Source organism: Chanodichthys erythropterus, chromosome 3 (genome assembly GCF_024489055.1).
Source record: "Chanodichthys erythropterus isolate Z2021 chromosome 3, ASM2448905v1, whole genome shotgun sequence".
Lineage (NCBI taxonomy): Eukaryota > Metazoa > Chordata > Actinopteri > Cypriniformes > Xenocyprididae > Chanodichthys > Chanodichthys erythropterus.
The window spans coordinates 6,834,765-6,861,985 of NC_090223.1; the positions used below are offsets into that span (position 1 = coordinate 6,834,765).

Below are 27,221 nucleotides of genomic sequence, written 5' to 3' on the forward strand. Positions count from 1 at the left end.
ACACATTCACAGCCACCTTCACTCACACACTCTTTCCATTCTTCTATAGTTATCCCTATCTGAGAATCTTAGCAGTCAATAGTCAGTAAACATTACTCTTGTAGGCAGGGGCACCATAAACAGTTTTAAGTTAATTTTTGACCCCCTTCTTCCAGATGAATGTTTGTTTTGTTGTTGTTGTTTTTTTATGTTTAATGAGAAATAATTTATTAGTTAGCATGATATACATATCATGTCCAGTAACATCCCACCTCCACCCCTGAAATGTGATTGATTTAATTCCCTCGGCTTGGTGGTCATGCTGGCGATACCACCTCATTTTTTTTTCTTACCAGTGTGAAAGAGACTCAAAATACTCCATGAATGTTGCACATACAATTAAGTGTTATACACCATTTTAATCTGTGGAATATCTTTTTTTATTTGTGTACACTCAGAGTAAAAACAAAATGTTGTGCTTTTTGCAAAATAAAGAAAAATAACATGATGCGTGATCTCTCGTCTCCCTTTGAATGAAATCCAATCTGATAGTTCTCAGAAAATTAAATGTAACTTAGTAAATACTAATCACAAAAAAATTTGACTTATGTCTAAAGAAAGGTTTTTAATCGTATAAGTCAAAATTGAAAACAAAAATTTTGTGTTTATGTAATTTGTATGAAAAGAGACCAAATGTCAGACGGCTGTGATTCAGCTCATTATCCACTAATGTGGCCACACCCACGCTACTCAGACGCAAATTCATGTACAGTGGGTACGGAAAGTATTCAGACCCCCTTAAATTTTTCACTCTTTGTTATATTGCAGCCATATGTTAAAATCATTTAAGTTCTCAAATATTTTTTGTAGCGTATGCACACGTATCAGGATAATCAATAAACTTTGGAATGTCCAGAACGCTTTTAGCATGCTGGACTGGGTTGTAAAACCCCCCCAGAGACTGACCAGATCCACATTCCAACACCCCACACACACAGGGACACACAAAAACACACACACAGACAGACACAGAAACACACAATCATACATTTTCAACTGTATTTGTAAACTATATATATTTCATATATTTTTAGGGCCTATGCATGTTTCCTAGTGTTTAAATGAGTGTATTTGTGCTAGTGTGCATTTTAACGATATAATTTTGTCTGTAAACCATAACTTCTCTCCTATGCCTTTCTGACCTATCGAGTTTGGTCTCGCCGTAAAGCTCCGGACACGAGCTATTTACTGAGATATGTCACACCGCTGACAAATGCATTTTTCTATGTGTTTAATGATACTGTGAAGAACACACTCCATTTGGAGATCTGAATTGATAGTCATAACTCATGCAGATTAAGTCGTGAGGCCAAGCAAAGGAAAAGCTTTCCCGCCAACTTTGCACCCATGTTATTGGCTACCCCACCTCAAGGAGGTGTGTCGGCTTATCTGTCATAAAAGCAAAGACGCACAATTCCAGACTCTCTCTCTCCCGTGTTCTCTCCCGATTGTCTCACGAGCATCTCGTGCACGTTTTTCCCGGACCCCTCCGGTGACCACGCGCTGCCACCGCGCTCAGCTTCGGGATCGCCATCTTCCAGCGAAACTCACTCTCGTCCTCAGTTCAAACCTTCCCGCTGAACGGAGGAAGCCAACGAACTGCACCAGCGCTAACCTGAAATTCGACACACGCAACCAATGCAAGTATACTGCCGTTTCTCAATCTTAGATGATGAAACTGATTTCCGTGCTGGCTTAGGACTGGTTGTGAGTTTGCTACTTGCCTTCTCTCTCTTTCCTTCTCTACTTCTATTCTTGTACATAGGTGTGTATTTTCTTGTATATATATTTAGAACCTCTGTATTCGTAGTTTGCATATATTAAAACGTTATTCATGCTCGATTGTTCTGTTTGTTCTTTCAGCGGAAAACCCAAGTCACTTTAACGTTTTTTCGATCGCTTTATGCTTTAGTTATTTTCATGGCCAGAGAATAACTCCGTTTATAATATTCTGTGAGGGACTAGTTTGCTGGACAAACGAGCAGTTTCTCTAAATAATTATTAAACCAGAACTAATCATATATGTAATTGATTCTAATTCGTTGTAATTGATTCACAATATATGTTTAATTCCCCATTGGGTCGATATATGAATCATAATTTATTCATAACCTTATGAATTATTATATTCATATTTCATCCATAAATTGATTAATAACCGCTACATTTCGTTACATATATTATTTGGTGGAGGATTCGCGAGCAACGTTTTAAACTTGGTTTTCGGTAAAAGAGCAATGTAGAATAATTTTGTATGATTTAACTTACATTTTTATTTATTACGCGTTTTATTCAGTGAGAAGACGCACGGGTCCTCACTACGCACCGTTAACAAGCTGCTGTTTGTGTCTAGAAACACTGCAGGCATAGCCTTGGTTGACCGTGAAATACACTGCAGTCCATTGATATCTCAAGCTCGTATCTGTGAAGGACGACAATCTTTGCAGTAAGTTACAGTTTTGAATATTAATTCCCGCTTGAATAAACGAATTGAATCGTGTTCAGCAAGTTTAGAGGGTCGTGGCGAGATTCCTGCGACCACTCTTTCGAGGCCTCATTATATTTACCCGCTACTGAATCTGAATTTCTTGTGTCGTCCAAAAATTCACAATAGCCGGTTTGCTCCTGGGTTACGTCGTTTGGACTAGCTACCCAAAACCACGTGATCCCCGTTACAGATCTAATCGGAAAAGCAGTCCGTCTGGTTTATCGATTGATGTGTAATAATTTGGAGCTCGTATCAGCATTCTGATCCAATGTTGATTAGTAACAGCGGCGAAGCAATCCCGCAAAAGTTACATATTCGCGTGCATTAAAGTTTGCACCAAAGGGACTGATTCCCAGAGTTGTGTACCCGTGAGTAAAACGGTACACATATATTTATGAAAGAATCCGCTGAGGTTCTATAGTTGTAATCGTGACCGTGCAGTTAAAACAGCGTAAGGGTCAGAAACCCACAAGCGCGCTCGTTTTTGTATCACGAATTAAAGAAAGGGGATGCAGTAACTCTGACCAGACGCCAGAGGGCAGTCTGCTCAGGTGTGCCACCCCTCCCTACTTATTGGTTGTGTGGACTCAGTGACGCCACCGCGTGGACGTTCTGAGTTAAAGCCGCTCCATACTTTGAACTGAAATTATCTCCAAGTTATCTTTTGCTTCTCTATACTGCGGGGAGTTGTAAAAGTAATTTGCTTTTGGTGGTTATGCTTTCCAATCATTGTTGGAATGTGGTTTACTGATTTAAATTTAATTTAAACACGTTTAAATTTTTAATTTAAATTGTTTCCCTTCCAACAAGGGAATTCACTTTCTGAGAGTGCGCCCCCTGGTGGACACTGTCAGATAAGTCAATTCTCTTTTCCCTTGTATTCTTTTTCCTGTATTCACAGATCTACTTTATTTTATTTTATTTCAGTTTATTTATTTTATTTTTATTCCACTTTGTGTTATTTCATCCATTCCCTTTTTGTCTTTTCTCTCTCTCAAGTTATTTCTTTAGTTTACTTTGGAAATTCATTCCCTTTATTACTTAATGTTTTATTTTATTCACTCTTAGTTCTGGGTCCTGTGTGTTATTGGCTGGCAATAATATTCACGCACACCCAAGCCTCCCTTATTTCATACACTTATTTTTGAATTTAATTAAATAACATTTAATTCAATTTTAAAATTAAGTAGTGTCAATCAGTTGGCATTTTGCTATCAACAAGCAATTCTCTTTAGGAAAAATCTGCAAATAGGGAAGGCTTTCTCTTTTCTTTCTCCCATTCTGTTATTCTATGCACTCATTTAAATTTAATTGAACAAGTTTAATTCAAATTTGAATCAAGTGCCTCTGAATTATCCTCTTTTCGCTTTTTCCCATCCTGTTATTCTATGCACTCATTTAAATTGAATTGAACAGAGTTTAATTCAAATTTGAATCAAGTGCATCTGATTTGTTTTTGTTTTCTGTTATTTTTACTTTTGTTCTGCTTCTAGCTAGTTCATTTTAGACCCCTACTCTTTTATCCTACACACTTAATTAGTTAAATTCTATTTAAACAAGATTTAAATTGAGTTTTAAATTTACAATTAAGTCGTGTTTACCTGATTGTTTGTGCACTTGCAGATAAGGCCCTTTAGCGCCCTGGGGTGAGCTGACGGTTGCTCCAGTGAGTTCCAGTGAGTGGAGCTACCTGGCCTGGCGCTTCTTACACTAACCGTGTGTGAATCGTGGACATTCTGACCCCGTATCACGGGCAACACGCAAGGACATCAGCGAGTTGTGTATCAGGTACAGGGAGGCAACGAGACCCGGGGTGACAACAAGCGGCAATTTTGTTTAATTTCCCTGCTCAGGCTTCTGCACGACAGAACCGCCCGTTTGGAGTAACTGCCCGTAAAGGGGACAGACTCTGAGTTCAGGGAAAACTCAATCTTGACTGGTCACTCGGGCCGTTGGCGCAAATACCTTACCGAAGTGCGCAATTGTACTGGTGTTCCCTGTTTGAGAGGTTGCACCGTGGTACAAAGGGGACAGGTGGCCACGGACACCGCAGTAGAGTGTTTGAACGTCGAGGAAAGGTTGCCTGCCATTGAGTTCTTATCTGAGCACCCACAATTCACCCAGGCCTAAATTAGTGACATACAGTCATTTCACCTAATTGAAAGCCACAGAATATTACATATTCTTCAATTACTCAGGTGCGGGCCAACCCTTATGCTCTCGATCCATACCATCCCTCTAGGTTTTATGACGCAACAGTGCACTCGCCGGACACCGTCATAAACCCAGCTGGAATAGGAAGTTTAAGTTTCACTTCTCCCCTCTAGCCCTTCTGTTTTAGTTTATTGCGATTCTATTTTTATTCCTTTCTATTTGTTTACTGCTATATTTCTCATTTAATTGCATCCACCCTGTTCTGTTTTGCTTCTCTACTGTGTTTGTTTCTTTCAGTTCATGTAAAAGCAGAGCCTGTGAGAGCCATCACGGAAAACTGAGTAATAGATAGACGACCGAGCAGCGAGAGTCATCAAAGGACTCTTAGGGCTACCGCCTGTCAAAATCTTTATTCAAATCCGGCACTCACCCACACAAATTGACCCGCGTGGTCCTTTTGGCTATCGACAATTAAGTGTCTAGCCTACATTCCACTAACTGTCTGCACCAGTTAACTGGAACCAAACCAAAGAATTATATAATCATGCATTATTATAAGTCGTTAGCCCTGCGCGTGCTTGCATTGGTTCTGTTTGTGCTGTCTTTCTCTCGCCAACAGCAAGCTAACGTGTTCAGAGCAGCCAGCCCCAGCACCCATGGGGACGGACTCAAGACCGGGTTGGGCTCCCTGACCAGCACAATCCTGCCCAACGACGCTGTGGATCCCCAGCACCTAAGCAACGAGCAGCTGGACGACAACCTGAATCGACTAATGGCCCACGATCCAATGCCGAGCTACAAAGAGTGGGCGAGAGTCATCCGAGCCATCGCCCACAACCTCAAGCTCCAGGCGGAGGACGCCCGGAGGAATCAGGCCCAGATTCATCGTCACCACGATCAGCGACTCGTCGAGACCCAGGACCAGCGTTGGACAGCGGACGAATCCAAACCCGAGCTGCAGGAGGAGCTGCAAAGACTTCAAAAAGCCCTTGCAGAGCTCCACCTGGAGGTGGAGCGTAGAAAACTGACTGGAAAACTCCAACACAGCGAAGCTCCCCTAGCCAAAGCAGAGACTACACTGAAAGACAGACACACTAAAGCCCTGACCTGTGAAAATCATCTCAAACAGGCCCAGAAAGGAGTTATGGCTCCGAAACAACAAAGAGACTATGTGAATGAACTTGACACTGGTTACAGAGTACTGAAAAGTGGCATGGGAGGGGAAACACACATCACCGAGTTTCCCCTAACCAGTCAAGAAGCCCTAATTCCAAATGGGGTTAAAAGTCCACTGCCCAAAACGTCCAACGGCCAAGAACCTTCGCCAGCAGCTGTCACATCCAACTGCCAGCACCTGCGACAGGTTCTGATCCAAAAGCTTTCTGACCCTGCATCAGATCAAGGGCTCCCTGCTGCCATGGACCTAAAACGGGGCAGACTGAATAACCCATACACTTTCTACAGCCGAATGCAAAGAGGGTACTACGGAGCACGTAACCAGCCAGCAACGGAGGAAGATTTCATCTTCAACCCTCTGCTTCTCCGAGAGCTGCACCCTGCGGTGAGTGATCATCTGGCAGCCTTGGCCTGCTCAAGCAGCATGTCTATTCAGCAGCCGCGAGACTTGGTCGACGAAGCTCAAGCCAAGCAGAGAACTGCGTCTAAAAAGACTGTAGAAATTCCAACCAGTTACCCAGACTCCGATCACTGTCCAGAAACCTGTCCTTACCTTTTTGAAAGACTGAGAAATGAAGCTGAAAGACAAACTCAGACTCTCAAGTCACAAAGATGTGAGCTGAATGTGCAGTCGCACAGTCCAAATGAGGTCCACCTTGAACACACAGCTCCCACACACCACACCATTGGTCGAGTGAGCCTGGTACCTCCTGTGTGCGTAGCGCAAATGGACACGTTTCTCTGTTCCACTCACAAAGACCTGCTAGACTGTTTTGAGCCCTTATTGAACGCCAGACCACTGAAAATCTGGGCTCAAGTGTGTGAACTTCTGCCTTCCCAGTCACCCAGGCCACCTGAGCCAGACGGTCAGGTCACAGAGGTCGCGGGAAATCTCCCAGCTAACCGCGGGAACCCGGTCTTAGAGCACAGTTCAAGTTCGCTACCCGGCACACTTCAACCCACCATAGACTGTAGCTCCCTCTGCTCCAAGGTCATGACAGACTCACAGCTGAATGATGTAACTACAACAGACATTATTCTCACACTGTGGGCAGACAACTCAGCCTTCAGCCACACGCTGTTAAGTGCCCTCATTGAAGGAACACCGGACCTCCCATTTGTCAACATGCAAATACGCTTCCCATTGGACTTTCGTCTGTCAACCATGATGACCGTCAAGGACATCTGCGTTGTGAACTTCAAATGGAACAACCGGCATTTAACCCATCACTTCCTGGTCCTTCCAGACATCCTGATGCACTCTAGTGCTCATACGGACAGTGCAAATGAGTTGTTGTGGGCCCCAATGACTGTACAGCTTCCTGTTGTTCCTGTCAACACTGCCAACTTCCTGTCAGGCCAGACTATCCAACAGGTCTGCATCCTGATCAACATACAGGAACCTGTAGTACCACCTTACACCAAAGGGGGTGCTGTTTGGATCAACATACAGGAAATTGTAGTACCACCTTACACCAAAGGGGGTGCTGTTTGGCTCAACAGGCAATGTGGTCAAACCCTAAGCCACATGCTGGGCTCCTTCACACTGTCACCTGAAGGCGTGGAACTTGGACTTGCTCTAAAAGCCACACCGCTAACTGAAGTGTCACCCTACGTAGTTCACAGCTGGCTCAACGAATGCATGGTCACAGACATCAGCATTCCCAAAGCCCACCATCTAGAATGGATAATGGACCACGGCCCCTATGACTTTGAACGCAAGTTAACAGTCATTAACTTAATACCAGCTGCCATGGTCCCAGAAGGAAGCTTAAGCAACACAAGTTTCACAGCATCCTTCAAGAGCATCTCCATCACTTCCATCAAACTGGTACCCACAGAACAGGTGCACAGAACGGAGCTGATGGAGGACAAACACCTTGCAGTACCCACAGTCGCTAACCAGCCTGCCTGTGAAACTCAGGAAAGCGCTGCACCTCGGACAGCCAACCTGACAGCTTACACTACAACAGAGGAGCCCTTCCCAAGGTTTGAGCCTAAAGGCCAACAGATCCAGAAAGATGCAAGTGCGCTAAAGAATGATGCAGACTGTCGAAGACTCAGAAACGTCTTGCACAAATTCAAAGTGACATTTGACAAAGACCTTTTATGCTGTGGTCTCACTAAACTTCACACAGTGCATAGTGCAACACACCCAAATGCTCCTCCCACCTTAATCAGGCAGTACGAAGGTCACATCGCCCCACATGAACCAGTACAGGAGGTTGTTCATTCAACAGAAGGAAAAGGTGTTATCTGCCCATGCAACAGCACCTATTCAGCCCCTACCTGGTCCATTGTCAAACCAGACAGCAAGTGGCGACCCACCAGCGACTTCAGGAGGCTGAACCAGCAGGTGCCACTGCCACAACGTGCCAGAAAGCACAAGTCTGCACGGAGCGGAGATTCAGCTGCCTGTCAAAACTGCTATAACAGCACACCAGCGTTGACACTTCAGATACTGGTACCCCAACAACAGCGACCAGCCTGTCACAGATACCTCAAAGAGAATGCGTGCCAAGGAATGCCCACGGCCTACGTCGATGGACGTTCCTACAACCATGAGGGCATCCCACAGGCAAATGCAGGGGTACGATGGTTAAGAAACCAACCCTGCCAACCACAGAACAGCAGGTGGGGTCCCCAGTCATGTCAATATGGTGAAGCAGCAGCTACCCTCAAAACCCTTCACGTCTCCTCAGCTTATAACATCAGGGAACTCATGTGCACAGACTCACACGTTGCCAGACCTTGTTTCACATGCCATCTTCTGGGCTGGAAACAAACTGGTTTCAAGACTGAATGCAACAAGCAGGTGAAACATCAACACATGTTCCAGACACGTGATCACCTCACCCAAGCACACGACATGATCATTTACTGGGAAAAGGTGAAAAGATGCTTGAAGCAACCAGGGCGTGACAAAGGTGTGAACGACCAAACTAATGCTCTTGCCAAGACTGGCACACTGCATAACAAGCTATGGTCACACCCACCCCATTCACCCACCCTTAGTGTGGCAACAACAACCCGCAGCCAGCGGACTGTTCCTGCAACATTTCCCACCTTACTGCCACTGCCACTGACAACCAAACTTTCCAACATTTCCATTCGACATGTTTTGTACCACCACTCAGACCCCTCCAACCTCCCGTTCCCGGCATCTGGTCCCACGGCGGCCCCTAGCAACAAACGACTGCACGAGACCGACCACATGCTGCGTGTGGAAATAAACTTTCTAAAGTATGTCCCTGATGTCCTCACAGCGCCAAAGCTTGTACTGCCACAGGGCCAAAAGGGGGGTGAACTGATATGAACCCACGACACACCATGTGCCAAACACCATGGCACCAGAACTACGGACGAGACATTAAAACAAGTGGCGCACTGGCCCAGCATGCAGCAAGATGTGGCAGAGCACGCCAGAGGATGTCAAGTTTACCGTCATGTCCAGACTGCAAACGCAAAGCACCGAGCTTCACTGCAAAGCCGAGGAATCACATTTCCACGGTCAGTCGACCAGAAAGACTGGACGGTAAAACCTCCTCTGATGCTCATGGCCATCACAGACACCGTACAGGAGTCAACTCAGGTGTTCCCCACAGAACTACTGATGGCACGGCAGGTGCCACTGCCGTTGCATCTGTACCAACCAGGAGACTTGAGTCTCATCACAGCCTGCTCCCCTCATCAGCAGCACAACAAGCTCCGCCTACAACTGAGAAAGCAACTCGCAACACAGAGCCAAACCCTGCAAACCACCTGCAAATCCTGGAAAGGTATTGCGGTGGTTCTCCGCACTCACAGTTTCCTGCTGATCCAAACTGCGAACTCAAGGAAGCAACTGTTTACAGTCCTCCAGAATGACTTTGCCCAAAATCAGCTGGTTATAGCTCTGTTGACAGACCTGCTGCGAGAAATTAGCTTCTCTATGGACAGAGTGGCTATGAATAGGAGTCCTCAGTATCCTACACAAACTGTGCTGGACTTTGCTACTGGCAGACCCAAAGACATGGTCAATGTCAGGTGGCGGCAACGTAACACCCATGCCAAGAAACACACCTCAGTTGCGGTAGCCTACCACAACAGCAACCCACGGCTGTGCCCGGCTCCCCACTTTCGCAGGTGTAGTTTCACCAAAGACTTTCAGTACTTCTGCCCAAACCAGCTCTTCCTCAGAAACCACACTGAAGGAATGGGCCGGTTGCAGCCCATGACCAGCGACACACGCTGCCCGGCCAAGCCTCGCACCCCAGTTATCGGAACACAAGCCGAGACTGTGGGTGATCGACTGCTCATCCACACCCCACTCATGCTGCCATCGTAATCTACAATCAGCACAACACCGCCACTCATGTCAGGCTGCCCAATCCAAGTAAGAGGATCCATTTACCCCTGAGTTCCATCCTTTATCACAGCCATCGGGCAGTGTACTGTCTCTCAAGCAAAGAGGACCAGTCAGAACTGGAAATCCCATCCTCCTCCAGGAATCACCATCACACCTTAGATCCAGGACTGGAACTGAGGATTGACAAAGGGGGGTCCCAGCTAAGTGACAGTACTCCCACTGATGCAGCCCTCCAAGCACTCTCACGACTGCCTGTCCTGACCAGCTCACCTAGAGCCCGAGCTTGGACTGCTGCCAACACAATCCGTTGCCTCTCCATGGCAATCAAGTACGCACTCGCCCGGGGCCTGGCCTTCATCCTATCCCAAGGGATCAAAGGGATGCAAGAATCCACGGACAGGTGCTTATCTGCTCTCCCTCAAGGACCAGTAGGAACCACCTGCTGCGTGACCATCCGGATCCATGTGCCATCGAACTTGGTTACCGTCCAACGAAGTCCGCACAGGAACTTCGTTGGCCGAAAGGGGGAATCTGTAGCGTATGCACACGTATCAGGATAATCAATAAACTTTGGAATGTCCAGAACGCTTTTAGCATGCTGGACTGGGTTGTAAAACCCCCCCAGAGACTGACCAGATCCACATTCCAACACCCCACACACACAGGGACACACAAAAACACACACACAGACAGACACAGAAACACACAATCATACATTTTCAACTGTATTTGTAAACTACCACTATGCTGAAATATATATTTCATATATTTTTAGGGCCTATGCATGTTTCCTAGTGTTTAAATGAGTGTATTTGTGCTAGTGTGCATTTTAACGATATAATTTTGTCTGTAAACCATAACTTCTCTCCTATGCCTTTCTGACCTATCGAGTTTGGTCTCGCCGTAAAGCTCCGGACACGAGCTATTTACTGAGATATGTCACACCGCTGACAAATGCATTTTTCTATGTGTTTAATGATACTGTGAAGAACACACTCCATTTGGAGATCTGAATTGATAGTCATAACTCATGCAGATTAAGTCGTGAGGCCAAGCAAAGGAAAAGCTTTCCCGCCAACTTTGCACCCATGTTATTGGCTACCCCACCTCAAGGAGGTGTGTCGGCTTATCTGTCATAAAAGCAAAGACGCACAATTCCAGACTCTCTCTCTCCCGTGTTCTCTCCCGATTGTCTCACGAGCATCTCGTGCACGTTTTTCCCGGACCCCTCCGGTGACCACGCGCTGCCACCGCGCTCAGCTTCGGGATCGCCATCTTCCAGCGAAACTCACTCTCGTCCTCAGTTCAAACCTTCCCGCTGAACGGAGGAAGCCAACGAACTGCACCAGCGCTAACCTGAAATTCGACACACGCAACCAATGCAAGTATACTGCCGTTTCTCAATCTTAGATGATGAAACTGATTTCCGTGCTGGCTTAGGACTGGTTGTGAGTTTGCTACTTGCCTTCTCTCTCTTTCCTTCTCTACTTCTATTCTTGTACATAGGTGTGTATTTTCTTGTATATATATTTAGAACCTCTGTATTCGTAGTTTGCATATATTAAAACGTTATTCATGCTCGATTGTTCTGTTTGTTCTTTCAGCGGAAAACCCAAGTCACTTTAACGTTTTTTCGATCGCTTTATGCTTTAGTTATTTTCATGGCCAGAGAATAACTCCGTTTATAATATTCTGTGAGGGACTAGTTTGCTGGACAAACGAGCAGTTTCTCTAAATAATTATTAAACCAGAACTAATCATATATGTAATTGATTCTAATTCGTTGTAATTGATTCACAATATATGTTTAATTCCCCATTGGGTCGATATATGAATCATAATTTATTCATAACCTTATGAATTATTATATTCATATTTCATCCATAAATTGATTAATAACCGCTACATTTCGTTACATTTTTTTTTCCTCATTAATGTACACACAGCACTCCATATTGACAGAAAAACACAGAATTGTTGACATTTTTGCAGATTTATTAAAAACGAAAAACTGAAATATCACATGGTCCTAAGTATTCAGACCCTTTGCTGTGACACTCATATATTTAACTCAGGTGCTGTCCATTTCTTCTGATCATCCTTGAGATGGTTCTACACCTTCATTTGAGTCCAGCTGTGTTTGATTATACTGATTGGACTTGGTTAGGAAAGCCACACACGTGTCTATATAAGACCTTACAGCTCACAGTGCATGTCAGAGCAAATGAGAATCATGAGGTCAAAGGAACTGCCTGAAGAGCTCAGAGACAGAATTGTGGCAAGGCACAGATCTGGCCATGGTTACAAAAACATTTCTGCTGCACTTAAGGTTCCTAAGAGCACAGTGGCCTCCATAATCCTTAAATGGAAGACGTTTGTGACGACCAGAACCCTTCCTAGAGCTGGCCGTCCAGCCAAACTGAGCTGTCGGGGGAGAAGAGCCTTGGTGAGAGAGGTAAAGAAGAACCCAAAGATCACTGTGGCTGAGCTCCAGAGATGCAGTCGGGAAATGGGAGAAAGTTGTAGAAAGTCAACCATCACTGCAGTCGGGGCTTTATGGCAGAGTGGCCCGTCGGAAGCCTCTCCTCAGTGCAAGTGTAACGCTTTCTATCTGGCTAATAACTTGTAGATTTAATAAATAATTAACTTGTTATATGCCAATCTATGGACCAGCATCTCAGAAGGACAGATTCGCTACTGAGAAAGATGCAACACCAACAGTGAACAGACTTGAAGAATAATTTGGTTGAACACACAATGTGTATTTGTTTGACTGCATTCAAAAGGTAAGTTGAATCAATGTGAAATAATAATAAAAAAAAAAATATATATATATATATATATATATATATTTTCACAATTGAAAATATTGTTTCTGAATTTTCCTATCAATCTTTTGTTTTCACAGGTTTCGTGAAACTTTTCCCTTGATTGTCAACAAGGTAAGTACTTTGTTCACTTTAACTCAGTGTTCGATTCACCCAAAAATTAGTGTTCAAGTATCAAAACCCAAACAATATATCACTTGTCAACCCAGAAAATTGACACTTCTCAATGAAATAAAATAATGTCCTTTGATCTCAAAACCTTCAATTTCTCAGTCTTTCAAGAAAAACAGTTCTTCAAATGGTCCATAGAAGTACAAATGTCTTTTCTTTGTCCATGGGGAACATCTCCACCCAAAACACAAAAAAAGAAGAGTTATTCGATTTCCTACCATTCACAGAGTTCAGAAAATCTTTTGTTTCCACAGAAAATCCAAGAACAACTCAAGGGAGGCTCGCCAGTCCAAACCCTCCTCAAAACCACTGGAAGGCCGGGACAAATATTTTCTTTTATAATAGTACTCACTTTTAAGTAGTTCTCAATAGTTTTGTTTATATATTAGTATGTTTATATATCAATAACTTTATTTCTATATTACTCTGGTAACCTTGGTTACACAAGACACATGAAAGCCTGCATGGAGTTTGCCAAGATGGTGAGAAATAAGATTCTCTGGTCTGATGAGACCAAGATAGAACTTTTTGGCCTTAATTCTAAGCGGTATGTGTGGAGAAAACCAGGCACTGCTCATCACCTGTCCAATACAGTCCCAACAGTGAAGCATGGTGGTGGCAGCATCATGCTGTGGGGGTGTTTTTCAGCTGCAGGGACAGGACGACTGGTTGCAATCGAGGGAAAGATGAATGCGGCCAAATACAGGGATATCCTGGACGAAAACCTTCTCCAGAGTGCTCAGGACCTCAGACTGGGCCGAAGGTTTACCTTCCAACAAGACAATGACCCTAAGCACACAGCTAAAATAACGAAGGAGTGGCTTCACAACAACTCCGTGACTGTTCTTGAATGGCCCAGCCAGAGCCCTGACTTAAACCCAATTGAGCATCTCTGGAGAGACCTAAAAATGGCTGTCCACCAATGTTTACCATCCAACCTGACAGAACTGGAGAGGATCTGCAAGGAGGAATGGCAGAGGATCCCCAAATCCAGTGTGAAAAACTTGTTGCATCTTTCCCAAAAAGACTCATGGCTGTATTAGATCAAAAGGGTGCTTCTACTAAATACTGAGCAAAGGGTCTGAATACTTAGTACCATGTGATATTTCAGATTTTCTTTTTTAATAAATCTGCAAAAACGCATCTTTTTATCTATGCATTTGCTGATTGAGCACTGTGCTTTGTCCGAACTGTTTGCATTTTATTTTATACTTATTATCTTTTTATTCTTTTAATTCCTTTTCCTGTTTTTTTTTTCCATTTTAATATATATATATATATATATATATATATATATATATATATATATATATATATATATATATATATATATATATATATATATATATATATATATATATATATATATCTTTTATGTATCATCTTGTTATTCTGACTTTTAATGCATTTTAAATATTGCTGTCTGGTTGAAAGAGCTGGGAGAATTAGGAAGAAAGCATTTGTGATTAGGCAAAAATTTGGTAAATTTGGATAAGGGGACAAACCATGGTGAAATTTAAGCTGTAGTGCATGGTTAAGATATCTCTGGATTACAGTCAGGACACTTTCCAAATGGGGAAATTTCCAAAGGGGAAACTTGAACTGCGTTGTTAAGATAAGATATTTAGAATTAGGGCTGTGTGGTGCAGTTTGAGGTGTCTTGGCAAAAGGGGAGATTGAAATTGTGTTTATCAGTTTGAAGTGCCTTAACAGGTAGCAGTCCTGTCGTGTGAGGAAGATCCATTCCAATCCGCTCTGATGGATAGATCCGTTTAGATCCACTCTGATGGACGACAACAACAAAAAACTCCCTAAGACTTTCTAGCTCATGCATCCAGATAGCAAAATTCTCTGTTTTTACTGTTATTTCTATTCCTTATGTTCTATTTTTATAATTCTTTTTTATGTAAAGCACTTTGAATTACCATTGTGTACGAAATGTGCTATACAAATAAAATTGCCTTGCCTTGCCTTGATTATGTAGGCCTAATTCGAATGAAATGTGCATCTCTGTGGAGCTGATGAGAGTCAGCAATGTCAACATCTTTGCAGCCGACACTGATTCAGAAAACATTAGTTTATTAATAAACAATTGAAAATGTCTCCTTGCTGTTTTTTTTTTTGTCACATTCATAATCATTACTTTTGCCGGTTCTTTTATTCTGTCCAGTATATAAGAAATTAAATGAATTTAAATGTAATTAGTCAATATTGGCTTAAATTAACTACTACTAGTCAACTAGAAATAATTTATTTCATATATTTTCAATCCAGTATGTCACAAGGGTTTAAGTTTGCGCTCTGCACCCATGTTCTGACACAAACACAGAGAGAGCATCATACATTATTATCAGTTTAAAATTATATTACTAACCCACACTATTTCTTTAGAACAAAACTGCAGCAGGACACACATACACATATTTAACGCGTTGATTTTTCACGCGTGTTTAACATGTTATTGACATGTTAAAATTCACGTGTTTTGGGCCCTTTTGGCCTTCCATATTCGTTTTACCTTGAAATGAGAGTTCCGTGTCTTTATTAAAATCAATTCAATTTAATTATTCATCTCTCATCCATCTGCAATTAATTGGAATGTTTATTACTTGGCCCGCAGGATTATCGCAGTATCAGGAGGACGCTGGTGCCCATTTTCCAGCAGAACTGTGCACATTCTGGATCCAGAGCCTGTGCTCGTGCAGGGGAACTAGAACCCGTCACGAACCGGTCGCGAGTTTCCATAGACTTGAGCAGGGTTCGAATTACGGGGGAGCTAAGGGGAGCTCGGCTCCCCTGAAAAGGACCTGGGCTCCCCTGAAAGCCTACTTTGAGACATTTAGGGGGAGCTCTAAAACACTGTCCATTTTTTGTGTCGCATATAGATTTTGATTTTCTGTACATTAAGGTTCCTGAAATAAATGATGATATTAAAAATGTGTCAATGTTGTGTGTTTATTCGCTCATTACATTACTATTTCCGAACACTATTTTCCGCTGTGTCTCCTGCTGTGACCATCCATGCGTGGCGGCGCTTCACTGAAATTACTACGTTTACGTCACCACTTGAACTTCTCACTGAGTTGGTATTTGAATGTTCGCTTAACTTCAAGTTCAAAACATACTTTATTCGTTTTTTGGAACACTCTGTGGATACTAATAAAAATGTCGAAAAGAAAGCAGCCAAACCTCAGTCAATTTGGATTTACAAAACAAACGAAGAGGAGTGATGACAGCGCACCAGCTACAACTAGCTTGCCGGTGATACCGTCGGCGCTGCCGCCGCTAAAAGTTGCTGCTAGTGACAGCACCAGCACCGAGGATAGCGAGACTTTGGCGCCAGAAACCACCGCTGCGACCTGCAGCGGACCAGGCGATCATGCAACACCTTTCAACTGGACAACAAAGCAATGGAGTGAGTGGAGAATCAGGAATACATGGCTCTACTCCAAAAATCAGAAGTTAGGATGTACAGTATGCATGGAGGCAAAAAGCCTGTTGCTCGCCGAAAGAGCAACGGGAGTACATCTGTCAGAGGAATGGATGAATGGAGAGGTCAGCAGCGAGTCACAGAATAACCTGCGGAAAAAGATTTACAAGCATCGGGACAGTTTGGCACACAAAAGAGCGGTTGAGATTTCGGAGATGAAGGAAAAGGATGTGCTCCCAAACAAGGTACTTGAAGTAAATGCTAATTTAATGCAAGAAACAGCTACGTCTTTCAGATCTGCTTATATGGTGGCCAAGGAAAAAATGGCCTACAGAAAGCTCCCTGCTGTAATGTCCCTTCAAAAACTTAATGGTGCAAACGTGGGAAATGTGCACAAATCAGACCATGCTTGTGCTGAAATAATCGGACATATCGCCAGTGAAATGAGAGCTAAATTTGTTTCAAAAATAAAAGAACTGGGAACACGAATCAGTATCACGATAGATGAGAGCACAGTTCATGGCCTGGCTTATATGATCATTTATGTGCGGTGTGACATGACAGGAACGGGGGAAGTGGATAATGTTTTTTTAGATATCGTTGAGCTTTCAGAAGGCACGGATGCCGAATCGATGTACAAAAGTTTGAGGAAAAGCTTGAGACAAGCGGGACTGGATGATGAGTTTCTGGGGAAAAAATCTCATCTGCATTGCAACGGATGGAGCAGCGGTACTGACGGGCAGAGTCGGCGGACTCGTCACTAAACTCAAACAAGATTTCCCCAAAGTTCAGTCAATACACTGTCTAGCTCACCGACTTGAGTTAGCTGTCAAAGACTCACTTAAGGAAGTAGCTGGATGTAACCAATTTCAGTTTTTTATCTCAAAACTTTACGCCCTCTATAACCTGTCATCAAAAAACGGCCGTTTGCTCCAGGAGGCAGCTACAGGTTTGAACATGCAAATCCTAAAAATAGGTCAAATCTTTACAATTCGTTGGGTGGCTAGTAGTTTTCGCACTGTGAAGGCAGTATGGAACGATTATCCTGCACTGGCGCACCAATTCAGAACAGCCATGGAAGACACATCTCGCTGCGACACAGAGAGGCAGAAATTCAGGGGCCTGCACAAACTCCTTACAAGCACAGGTTTTTTGGCTGATTTGGCATGTATGAAGGATGTACTGCGAGAATGACAAAATCTGTCGCTAAAACTGCAACGCAAACAAACATCTTTAGTTGATGCAAGTTGCCACATTCAGCAGACCATTGACGTCTTGACAGCCATGAAAGCAAGTGGAGGAAAATCCACACAAAAAGCCGAACAACGCATATCGACTGGCCTGTTCAAAGATGTTGAGCTTTCAGAGAGCAGGCCGAAGATAAACCGTCTTCAGTTCAATCAGTCTATTATCAACAGCCAAAAGAAGAGACTGCCCGAACCGGACCTTGTCCAGATGCTGAAACCGCTGGATAAACGCTTTTGGCCACAGCAACATAGCGCCCGTATCCTATATGGGGAAACTGAGGTTCGAGCATTGGCAAAAACACTGGGAGAACCGGCCCGAGAGGCTGTCGAGGAGTTCCGGGACTTTAAATTGCAAAACAGAGCACCAGGGAAAACGCTTGTCAAACTTCAAACAGCAAGTATCGCAACAAGTTGCGTGAACAAAGCCTCTCCTCGCTTCTCTTCGTGGATCTGAATGGACCCCCTTTGGAGCAATTTGACCCTCTGCCTTTTGTATCATCTTGGATTAAAGCCGGTCACCGACCCTCAACATCCTGGGTTACAGGACGGAAAGCAAAGACAGAAGACCCCAGGCCTCTGTGGTCACTTCTGATTTAAGGTAAGAATCATGGAATTACTTACTTGATCTGTGCGTTTGTGAGGATTGGCCCTAATCCTATTTAATATTGATGTATTTTTTTTATGATTGTTATGTGAGTTATTCTGTTTTTTTATCATGATTTGCATGATGTAGGCCTAAGCGCGGTTGATTCAGAACCGTGGACAGAGCTGTTTGCCCTAACACTGACAACACTGACTGACGCTTGCGTTTTAAAGTAAACAGTTTACTAAGTAAACAATCGGTTTACTGTAAACCTATTGTTTTAAATGCCCTAACATGCACCAAAAGCGTTAAAGGCAGTCAGGGAGGATCGGAAAATCGGGCTCCCCCGAAAGACACTTTGTAATTCGAACCCTGGACTTGAGGAACGAACGCTGATGTAAAGCTAAAAACATTGGCAGGCAGTGCAACACTTCAGTTTTCTGTTCACAGTATCTGTAGTGAAACGACTGCTCACATAAACAGCCGGAGCTCTCGCCCGTCCTTTTCGGAGATAAACTGAAAGTGAAACCATTGATTCACTCGCTCTCTCGCACATAGGCTCTCTCTGGCGCGCATACTTTTATATATTTAGATATAAATAACAATTTAGTACCAAATGACAAGACACTTTTCGATACTGGATAGTATCGAGTCAATTCGTTCGGTACCTAAAAAGTACCGAGTTCGATACCCAGCCCATATATTAATTCTCATCATATTTCCAAGTAATTACTCTTTATTGTACTCCTTTATGGTTATTCTAGATATCTTCTGAGGTGAGTCGAGCAGTTTTTCTCATATTTACACGATCATCAAACACACTTTATACAGTTTGATCAAGCGACAGGCTCATTTCTGTGTTGTTTTCATCGAGCACAGTGATACTTGTGCGTCTTTTCTGTCGTCTTCCTGCTGAAATAAACATTTAGTGCAGCATGTGAGGAAAATATGATTAATTCATTCAGACCTGAGCGATTTTGTGTTCGTTTGTGTGATTGTTTCATGTTTTATAGTGATAATAACTGTTACTGAATGTCAAAGTTTGAGATCTGTGAGGAAAATATGATGAATTCATTCAGACCTGAGCGATTTTGTGTTCGTTTGTGTGATTGTTTCATGTTTTATAGTGATAATAACTGTTACTGAATGTCAAAGTTTGAGATCTGTGAGGAAAATATGATGAATTCATTCAGACCTGAGTGATTTTGTGTTCGTTTGTGTGATTGTTTCATGTTTTATAGTGATAATAACTGTTACTGAATGTCAAAGTTTGAGATCTGTGAGGAAAATATGATGAATTCATTCAGACCTGAGCGATTTTGTGTTCGTTTGTGTGATTGTTTCATGTTTTATAGTGATAATAACTGTTACTGAATGTCAAAGTTTGAGATCTGTGAGGAAAATATGATGAATTCATTCAGACCTGAGTGATTTTGTGTTCGTTTGTGTGATTGTTTCATGTTTTATAGTGATAATAACTGTTACTGAATGTCAAAGTTTGAGATCTGTGAGGAAAATATGATGAATTCATTCAGACCTGAGCGATTTTGTGTTCGTTTGTGTGATTTGTTTCATGTTTTATAGTGATAATAACTGATACTGAATGTCAAAGTTTGAGATCTGTGAGGAAAATATGATGAATTCATTCAGACCTGAGCGATTTTGTGTTCGTTTGTGTGATTGTTTCATGTTTTATAGTGATAATAACTGTTACTGAATGTCAAAGTTTGAGATCTGTGAGGAAAATATGATGAATTCATTCAGACCTGAGTGATTTTGTGTTCGTTTGTGTGATTGTTTCATGTTTTATAGTGATAATAACTGATACTGAATGTCAAAGTTTGAGATCTGTGAGGAAAATATGATGAATTCATTCAGACCTGAGTGATTTTGTGTTCGTTTGTGTGATTGTTTCATGTTTTATAGTGATAATAACTGTTACTGAATGTCAAAGTTTGAGATCTGTGAGGAAAATATGATGAATTCATTCAGACCTGAGTGATTTTGTGTTCGTTTGTGTGATTGTTTCATGTTTTATAGTGATAATAACTGTTACTGAATGTCAAAGTTTGAGATCTGTGAGGAAAATATGATGAATTCATTCAGACCTGAGCGATTTTGTGTTCGTTTGTGTGATTGTTTCATGTTTTATAGTGATAATAACTGTTACTGAATGTCAAAGTTTGAGATCTGTGAGGAAAATATGATGAATTCATTCAGACCTGAGTGATTTTGTGTTCGTTTGTGTGATTGTTTCATGTTTTATAGTGATAATAACTGTTACTGAATGTCAAAGTTTGAGATCTGTGAGGAAAATATGATGAATTCATTCAGACCTGAGCGATTTTGTGTTCGTTTGTGTGATTTGTTTCATGTTTTATAGTGATAATAACTGTTACTGAATGTCAAAGTTTGAGATCTGTGAGGAAAATGATGAATTCATTCAGACCTGAGCGATTTTGTGTTCGTTTGTGTGATTGTTTCATGTTTTATAGTGATAATAACTGTTACTGAATGTCAAAGTTTGAGATCTGTGAGGAAAATGATGAATTCATTCAGACCTGAGCGATTTTGTGTTCGTTTGTGTGATTGTTTCATGTTTTATAGTGATAATAACTGTTACTGAATGTCAAAGTTTGAGATCTGTGAGGAAAATATGATGAATTCATTCAGACCTGAGTGATTTTGTGTTCGTTTGTGTGATTGTTTCATGTTTTATAGTGATAATAACTGATACTGAATGTCAAAGTTTGAGATCTGTGAGGAAAATATGATGAATTCATTCAGACCTGAGTGATTTTGTGTTCGTTTGTGTGATTGTTTCATGTTTTATAGTGATAATAACTGTTACTGAATGTCAAAGTTTGAGATCTGTGAGGAAAATATGATGAATTCATTCAGACCTGAGTGATTTTGTGTTCGTTTGTGTGATTGTTTCATGTTTTATAGTGATAATAACTGTTACTGAATGTCAAAGTTTGAGATCTGTGAGGAAAATATGATGAATTCATTCAGACCTGAGCGATTTTGTGTTCGTTTGTGTGATTGTTTCATGTTTTATAGTGATAATAACTGTTACTGAATGTCAAAGTTTGAGATCTGTGAGGAAAATATGATGAATTCATTCAGACCTGAGTGATTTTGTGTTCGTTTGTGTGATTGTTTCATGTTTTATAGTGATAATAACTGTTACTGAATGTCAAAGTTTGAGATCTGTGAGGAAAATATGATGAATTCATTCAGACCTGAGTGATTTTGTGTTCGTTTGTGTGATTGTTTCATGTTTTATAGTGATAATAACTGTTACTGAATGTCAAAGTTTGAGATCTGTGAGGAAAATATGATGAATTCATTCAGACCTGAGCGATTTTGTGTTCGTTTGTGTGATTGTTTCATGTTTTATAGTGATAATAACTGTTACTGAATGTCAAAGTTTGAGATCTGTGAGGAAAATATGAATTCATTCAGACCTGAGTGATTTTGTGTTCGTTTGTGTGATTGTTTCATGTTTTATAGTGATAATAACTGTTACTGAATGTCAAAGTTTGAGATCTGTGAGGAAAATATGATGAATTCATTCAGACCTGAGCGATTTTGTGTTCGTTTGTGTGATTGTTTCATGTTTTATAGTGATAATAACTGTTACTGAATGTCAAAGTTTGAGATCTGTGAGGAAAATATGATGAATTCATTCAGACCTGAGTGATTTTGTGTTCGTTTGTGTGATTGTTTCATGTTTTATAGTGATAATAACTGTTACTGAATGTCAAAGTTTGAGATCTGTGAGGAAAATATGATGAATTCATTCAGACCTGAGCGATTTTGTGTTCGTTTGTGTGATTGTTTCATGTTTTATAGTGATAATAACTGTTACTGAATGTCAAAGTTTGAGATCTGTGAGGAAAATATGATGAATTCATTCAGACCTGAGTGATTTTGTGTTCGTTTGTGTGATTGTTTCATGTTTTATAGTGATAATAACTGTTACTGAATGTCAAAGTTTGAGATCTGTGAGGAAAATATGATGAATTCATTCAGACCTGAGCGATTTTGTGTTCGTTTGTGTGATTGTTTCATGTTTTATAGTGATAATAACTGATACTGAATGTCAAAGTTTGAGATCTGTGAGGAAAATATGATGAATTCATTCAGACCTGAGCGATTTTGTGTTCGTTTGTGTGATTGTTTCATGTTTTATAGTGATAATAACTGTTACTGAATGTCAAAGTTTGAGATCTGTGAGGAAAATGATGAATTCATTCAGACCTGAGCGATTTTGTGTTCGTTTGTGTGATTGTTTCATGTTTTATAGTGATAATAACTGTTACTGAATGTCAAAGTTTGAGATCTGTGAGGAAAATATGATGAATTCATTCAGACCTGAGCGATTTTGTGTTCGTTTGTGTGATTGTTTCATGTTTTATAGTGATAATAACTGTTACTGAATGTCAAAGTTTGAGATCTGTGAGGAAAATAGGATGAATTCATTCAGACCTGAGCGATTTTGTGTTCGTTTGTGTGATTGTTTCATGTTTTATAGTGATAATAACTGTCACTGAATGTCAAAGTTTGAGATCTGTGAGGAAAATAGGATGAATTCATTCAGACCTGAGCGATTTTGTGTTCGTTTGTGTGATTGTTTCATGTTTTATAGTGATAATAACTGTCACTGAATGTCAAAGTTTGAGATCTGTGAGGAAAATAGGATGAATTCATTCAGACCTGAGCGATTTTGTGTTCGTTTGTGTGATTGTTTCATGTTTTATAGTGATAATAACTGTCACTGAATGTCAAAGTTTGAGATCTGTGAGGAAAATAGGATGAATTCATTCAGACCTGAGCGATTTTGTGTTCGTTTGTGTGATTGTTTCATGTTTTATAGTGATAATAACTGATACTGAATGTCAAAGTTTGAGATCTGTGAGGAAAATATGATGAATTCATTCAGACCTGAGCGATTTTGTGTTCGTTTGTGTGATTGTTTCATGTTTTATAGTGATAATAACTGTCACTGAATGTCAAAGTTTGAGATCTGTGAGGAAAATGTGATGAATTCATTCAGACCTGAGCGATTTTGTGTTCGTTTGTGTGATTGTTTCGATGTTTCATAGTGATAATATGTTACTGATAATAAGTTACTGAATGTCAAGACAAAAGTAGAGATCTTAGTTAATTTACATTGTTTAAAAACTGGAACAGATACTCCTAAATACTTTACACGAAGCTTACAATGAGTCAGGAAATTTTAAATCTATACATAATAGGCTATATGAATACAGTTTACACAACATTGTAAAGGTTTAAATGTTTCATTGTCACTTTCTGCAACAAATAAATAAATAAATCCCTATAATGAATTATGCTGAGTGTTATTAGTGTTTGTTTTTGCTTTTGTGATATTTTATACATGTCATATTATGAGAGATATCAGTATTGTCTTTCAACAGAGCAGTTTTATAGTCTTTTCTCATATATGTCACATCATCAGTGAAGCTCCTCCCACAGCAGTTCATCAATAAATGCAGGAATATTCCCATCAGACGAGCATCAGATCATCAGGAAGAGCTGAAATCTGCAGCGACTGAGTTTATTAAAGAGGACCGTGAGAACATGAGTGATCCAGAACCCTGCAGAATGAATCACACTGAAGAAGAAAGAGGTTGGTGTTTATTCTTCATTGCATGGGTGTCAGAAGCAACAAAAGAAAAACAAAATGTGGGTGTAAAATTGTTTTAGTGGAGTAGATCCAATATCCTGTATTCTCGTGCCTTTTATTTAAACAATTGCTTTTATAGCCTAAGGGTGTTGGTCCTTTTCAGGGGTCTGAGTGCAGTGATTTTTGGTCCATATTTGAACACTCCATATGATCCCAGACCCCTTCAAAGCAAAAGGAATAACATTTTACTGAAAAATAGTTTGCAGTTTCATCAGCAGAAGTCTCACAAGGAGTTTGTAGGCCTCTCTGCGTACAATCACATTTCTACTGCACTTATACTCTAACAGAGTCTACTACCGAAGTCATTTCTTCAGGTTGAATGATTCTGATTGGCTAAGAAAACTTGACAAAATTAGTAATTTTCCACAAATGGACTGACAGGCTTCTGACGCTCGGACCCTGGATTTAGGCACACTTGGATCTTCTAGATCATGGAAAGGCGTTGGCAGGTCTCCAGTAGAATGCCAGTTGTCCATCAGTACCAATACAGGACCTGCACAGAACACTAGCGCACATACACAGACACACAAGATTCACAGCTGCTTCAAGGCTGAAGTTGGCCCGAGCTTTAACTATAAACAGGAAAGATTCCCAAAACATACTGATAAGTTGTACTTTTCTCTCAGTGAGAGCTACAGACAATATTCAAACTTATTCTCTAGTGTTTGAAGATGCAAAGGAAAATAAATGCTTTAACATACGTTGACAAAGTCATTAAAATATTTAGAAGGATAAATGTTGGTTAACATTATAAATCTCTAAAAAGATATATATTGAGAATCCAACCCTTCATAATTTACACTTGTTTATTGTAAATTCAAGTTGTATGCGCGCAAACACCTGTTGAAGAGTGTTGTGACTGCAGAGCTCAGTGCATTAAATCATTAACTAGATTATCTATCTATCTAAACACATTAAACTCACTCATACTGTCAAAAAATACTAAAATGTCACTCAAATTTGAATAAATAATCAATTTACTTGTCCCTAATAAATAACAACACTGCAAAAAAAATGCTGTTCTTACTTAGAATTTTTGTCTTGTTTCCAGTCCAGATATCTAAAAATTCTTAAATCAAGAAGCATTTTCTTGACAAGTAAAAATTATTTTCTTCTTTTTAGGAAAAATAAGTCAAAATCAAGTGAGTTTTTTTTTAAAACAAGCAAAATAATCTGCCAGTGGGTTAAACAAAATAATCTTAATCCAAACTGAAAACAAGATTATATAGTTTATTTTTACTCTTAGGTTGTGTTTCCAATTAGAAATGTATCATTGGTCATGTATTAATGTAGATATTTGATTATTCTGGGTATCCCATACTTTCAATTATTGGTTCATTACGTACCCATATCACTTAGAGTCACATGACCCAGGTTTGCGTGGATCTCACGACACAAACTCACCAGTTCTGATTCAAAGAGGGTGCATGTTTACTAATACATTTGAGTCGAACCGCCACATGCTTGTTCATACAAAAAACACAGTTTCCTTAGTCACGATACTGCTAATTTAGTTTGAATCGATCCTGATGCAGATTTGTGGAAATATGGACTCCAATAATCTACTGGTCATAATGATTTCAAAAGATTGTCCTATGCTATTTCTTTGAGATCTTCTCTTCAGATGAGTTTTATAACTTTATTGCAGGGTGTTTGATTTCAGTTTTTGTCTTAGCAGGAAAATCAAGTCTTACAATGATGATAACTGTACTGTAGCACTTTTAATTTCAACACGCTGCATTGGTAACAACTAGCTTCTCTCATTGACCAGAGCTGCTAACACTAGTTGATTGATGTACTGTAGCTAGCTAGCTAGCTAGCCTAGCAATTACTGCTAACAACATATTGTAAGTGTTTAATTTATTAAGTGGAATGGATTTGACTGAAAAGTGAACACAGACATGCACTGAATTAGAGATGGTAAAAGTGAGTGGGTCTAATATCATTGGTCTTAAAAATTGGGAGGGTCTTGTCCCACCCATATACAATGGTTCTGACACTCATGCTTCATTCATTCATGATGCTGAAGAACATGTTAAATCTTTTCCCTGCCAGCGCATATTTATAACAGTTGCCAGCTACTGCCAGCTTTTACTTGTTTGGTTTACTTTGTTAATGTTTATAGTTTGTTTTTATTCAGTTTTCATGTACTTTCTGTACTTTCAGGTTTTTAGTCAGTTTTCTTGTCGGTTGATCAGTTGAATTCTCCTCATTTGCCGGTCTGTTTGTATCCTAGGTTACTGATTTGATTAGTGTCCTCTGTTCATGTGTGTTTTTTTAATTAGTTTTTTTTGCTCCTCTGTTTGCTTTGTATAAGCCCTTAAAGCTGATTTATACTTCTGCGTCAAGTGTATGCCGTCACACGCAGCCTATGTCGTAGCCTGACGTTAACCTCTTCAACAATGCCCTTGAATGAAATAGAATGTACATGAAGAACAGTAGCACAGTTAGGATGAACTCAAAATTAACAGCAGTTCAGATGAGAATGAACACAGAATGAACAAAAACACACATTTCTAATCCAAGAGTAAGAAAGACTGGTACAATATTTACCTGGATATTAAAGGAACTGAAATGACACAACATTCCACACAATTTGTCCCACACAGGACTCAAACCCACTATCTCTATGTCAGGTGCCTGTCACTCATCTCATTGCGTCACTGGCAGAAGTTGCTAGTTCAATGCTTACCAATTAGCATGCTAAGCTATCCAGCATAAGGAAACAAACACAGGCAAGGTCATCTTCGAAGAGGTATTTTGGGGAACTGTAACAAAAATCAAATATCTGTTCAGTCAGATTTCAATCCTCAGATTCACCATGACACAAGGAATCCATATACATTAAGTTCACGATTTTCTGAAAGACTGTTTAAAGTTATTAGCATTTTTCAGATTTCATGACCTGTAGGTTGCACTGTTCCTGAGTTTGGCATGGAACCTTAGATCATGGTTTTGAATAAGCATACTGTTATATCTTTGCTCATACCAGCTAAAGACATCGAATTAAATCAAAATGGAGACAGACCGATGGTGAACTC

General features: G+C 40.7%; 2 pseudogenes; both read left to right on the plus strand.

The window, feature by feature from the left end:
- Positions 1-27,221, plus strand: part of LOC137016995 (zinc finger protein 721-like) — a 186,381-nt pseudogene that overhangs the window by 64,668 nt on the left and 94,492 nt on the right.
- Positions 16,370-18,335, plus strand: LOC137013839 (E3 SUMO-protein ligase KIAA1586-like; annotated as a pseudogene).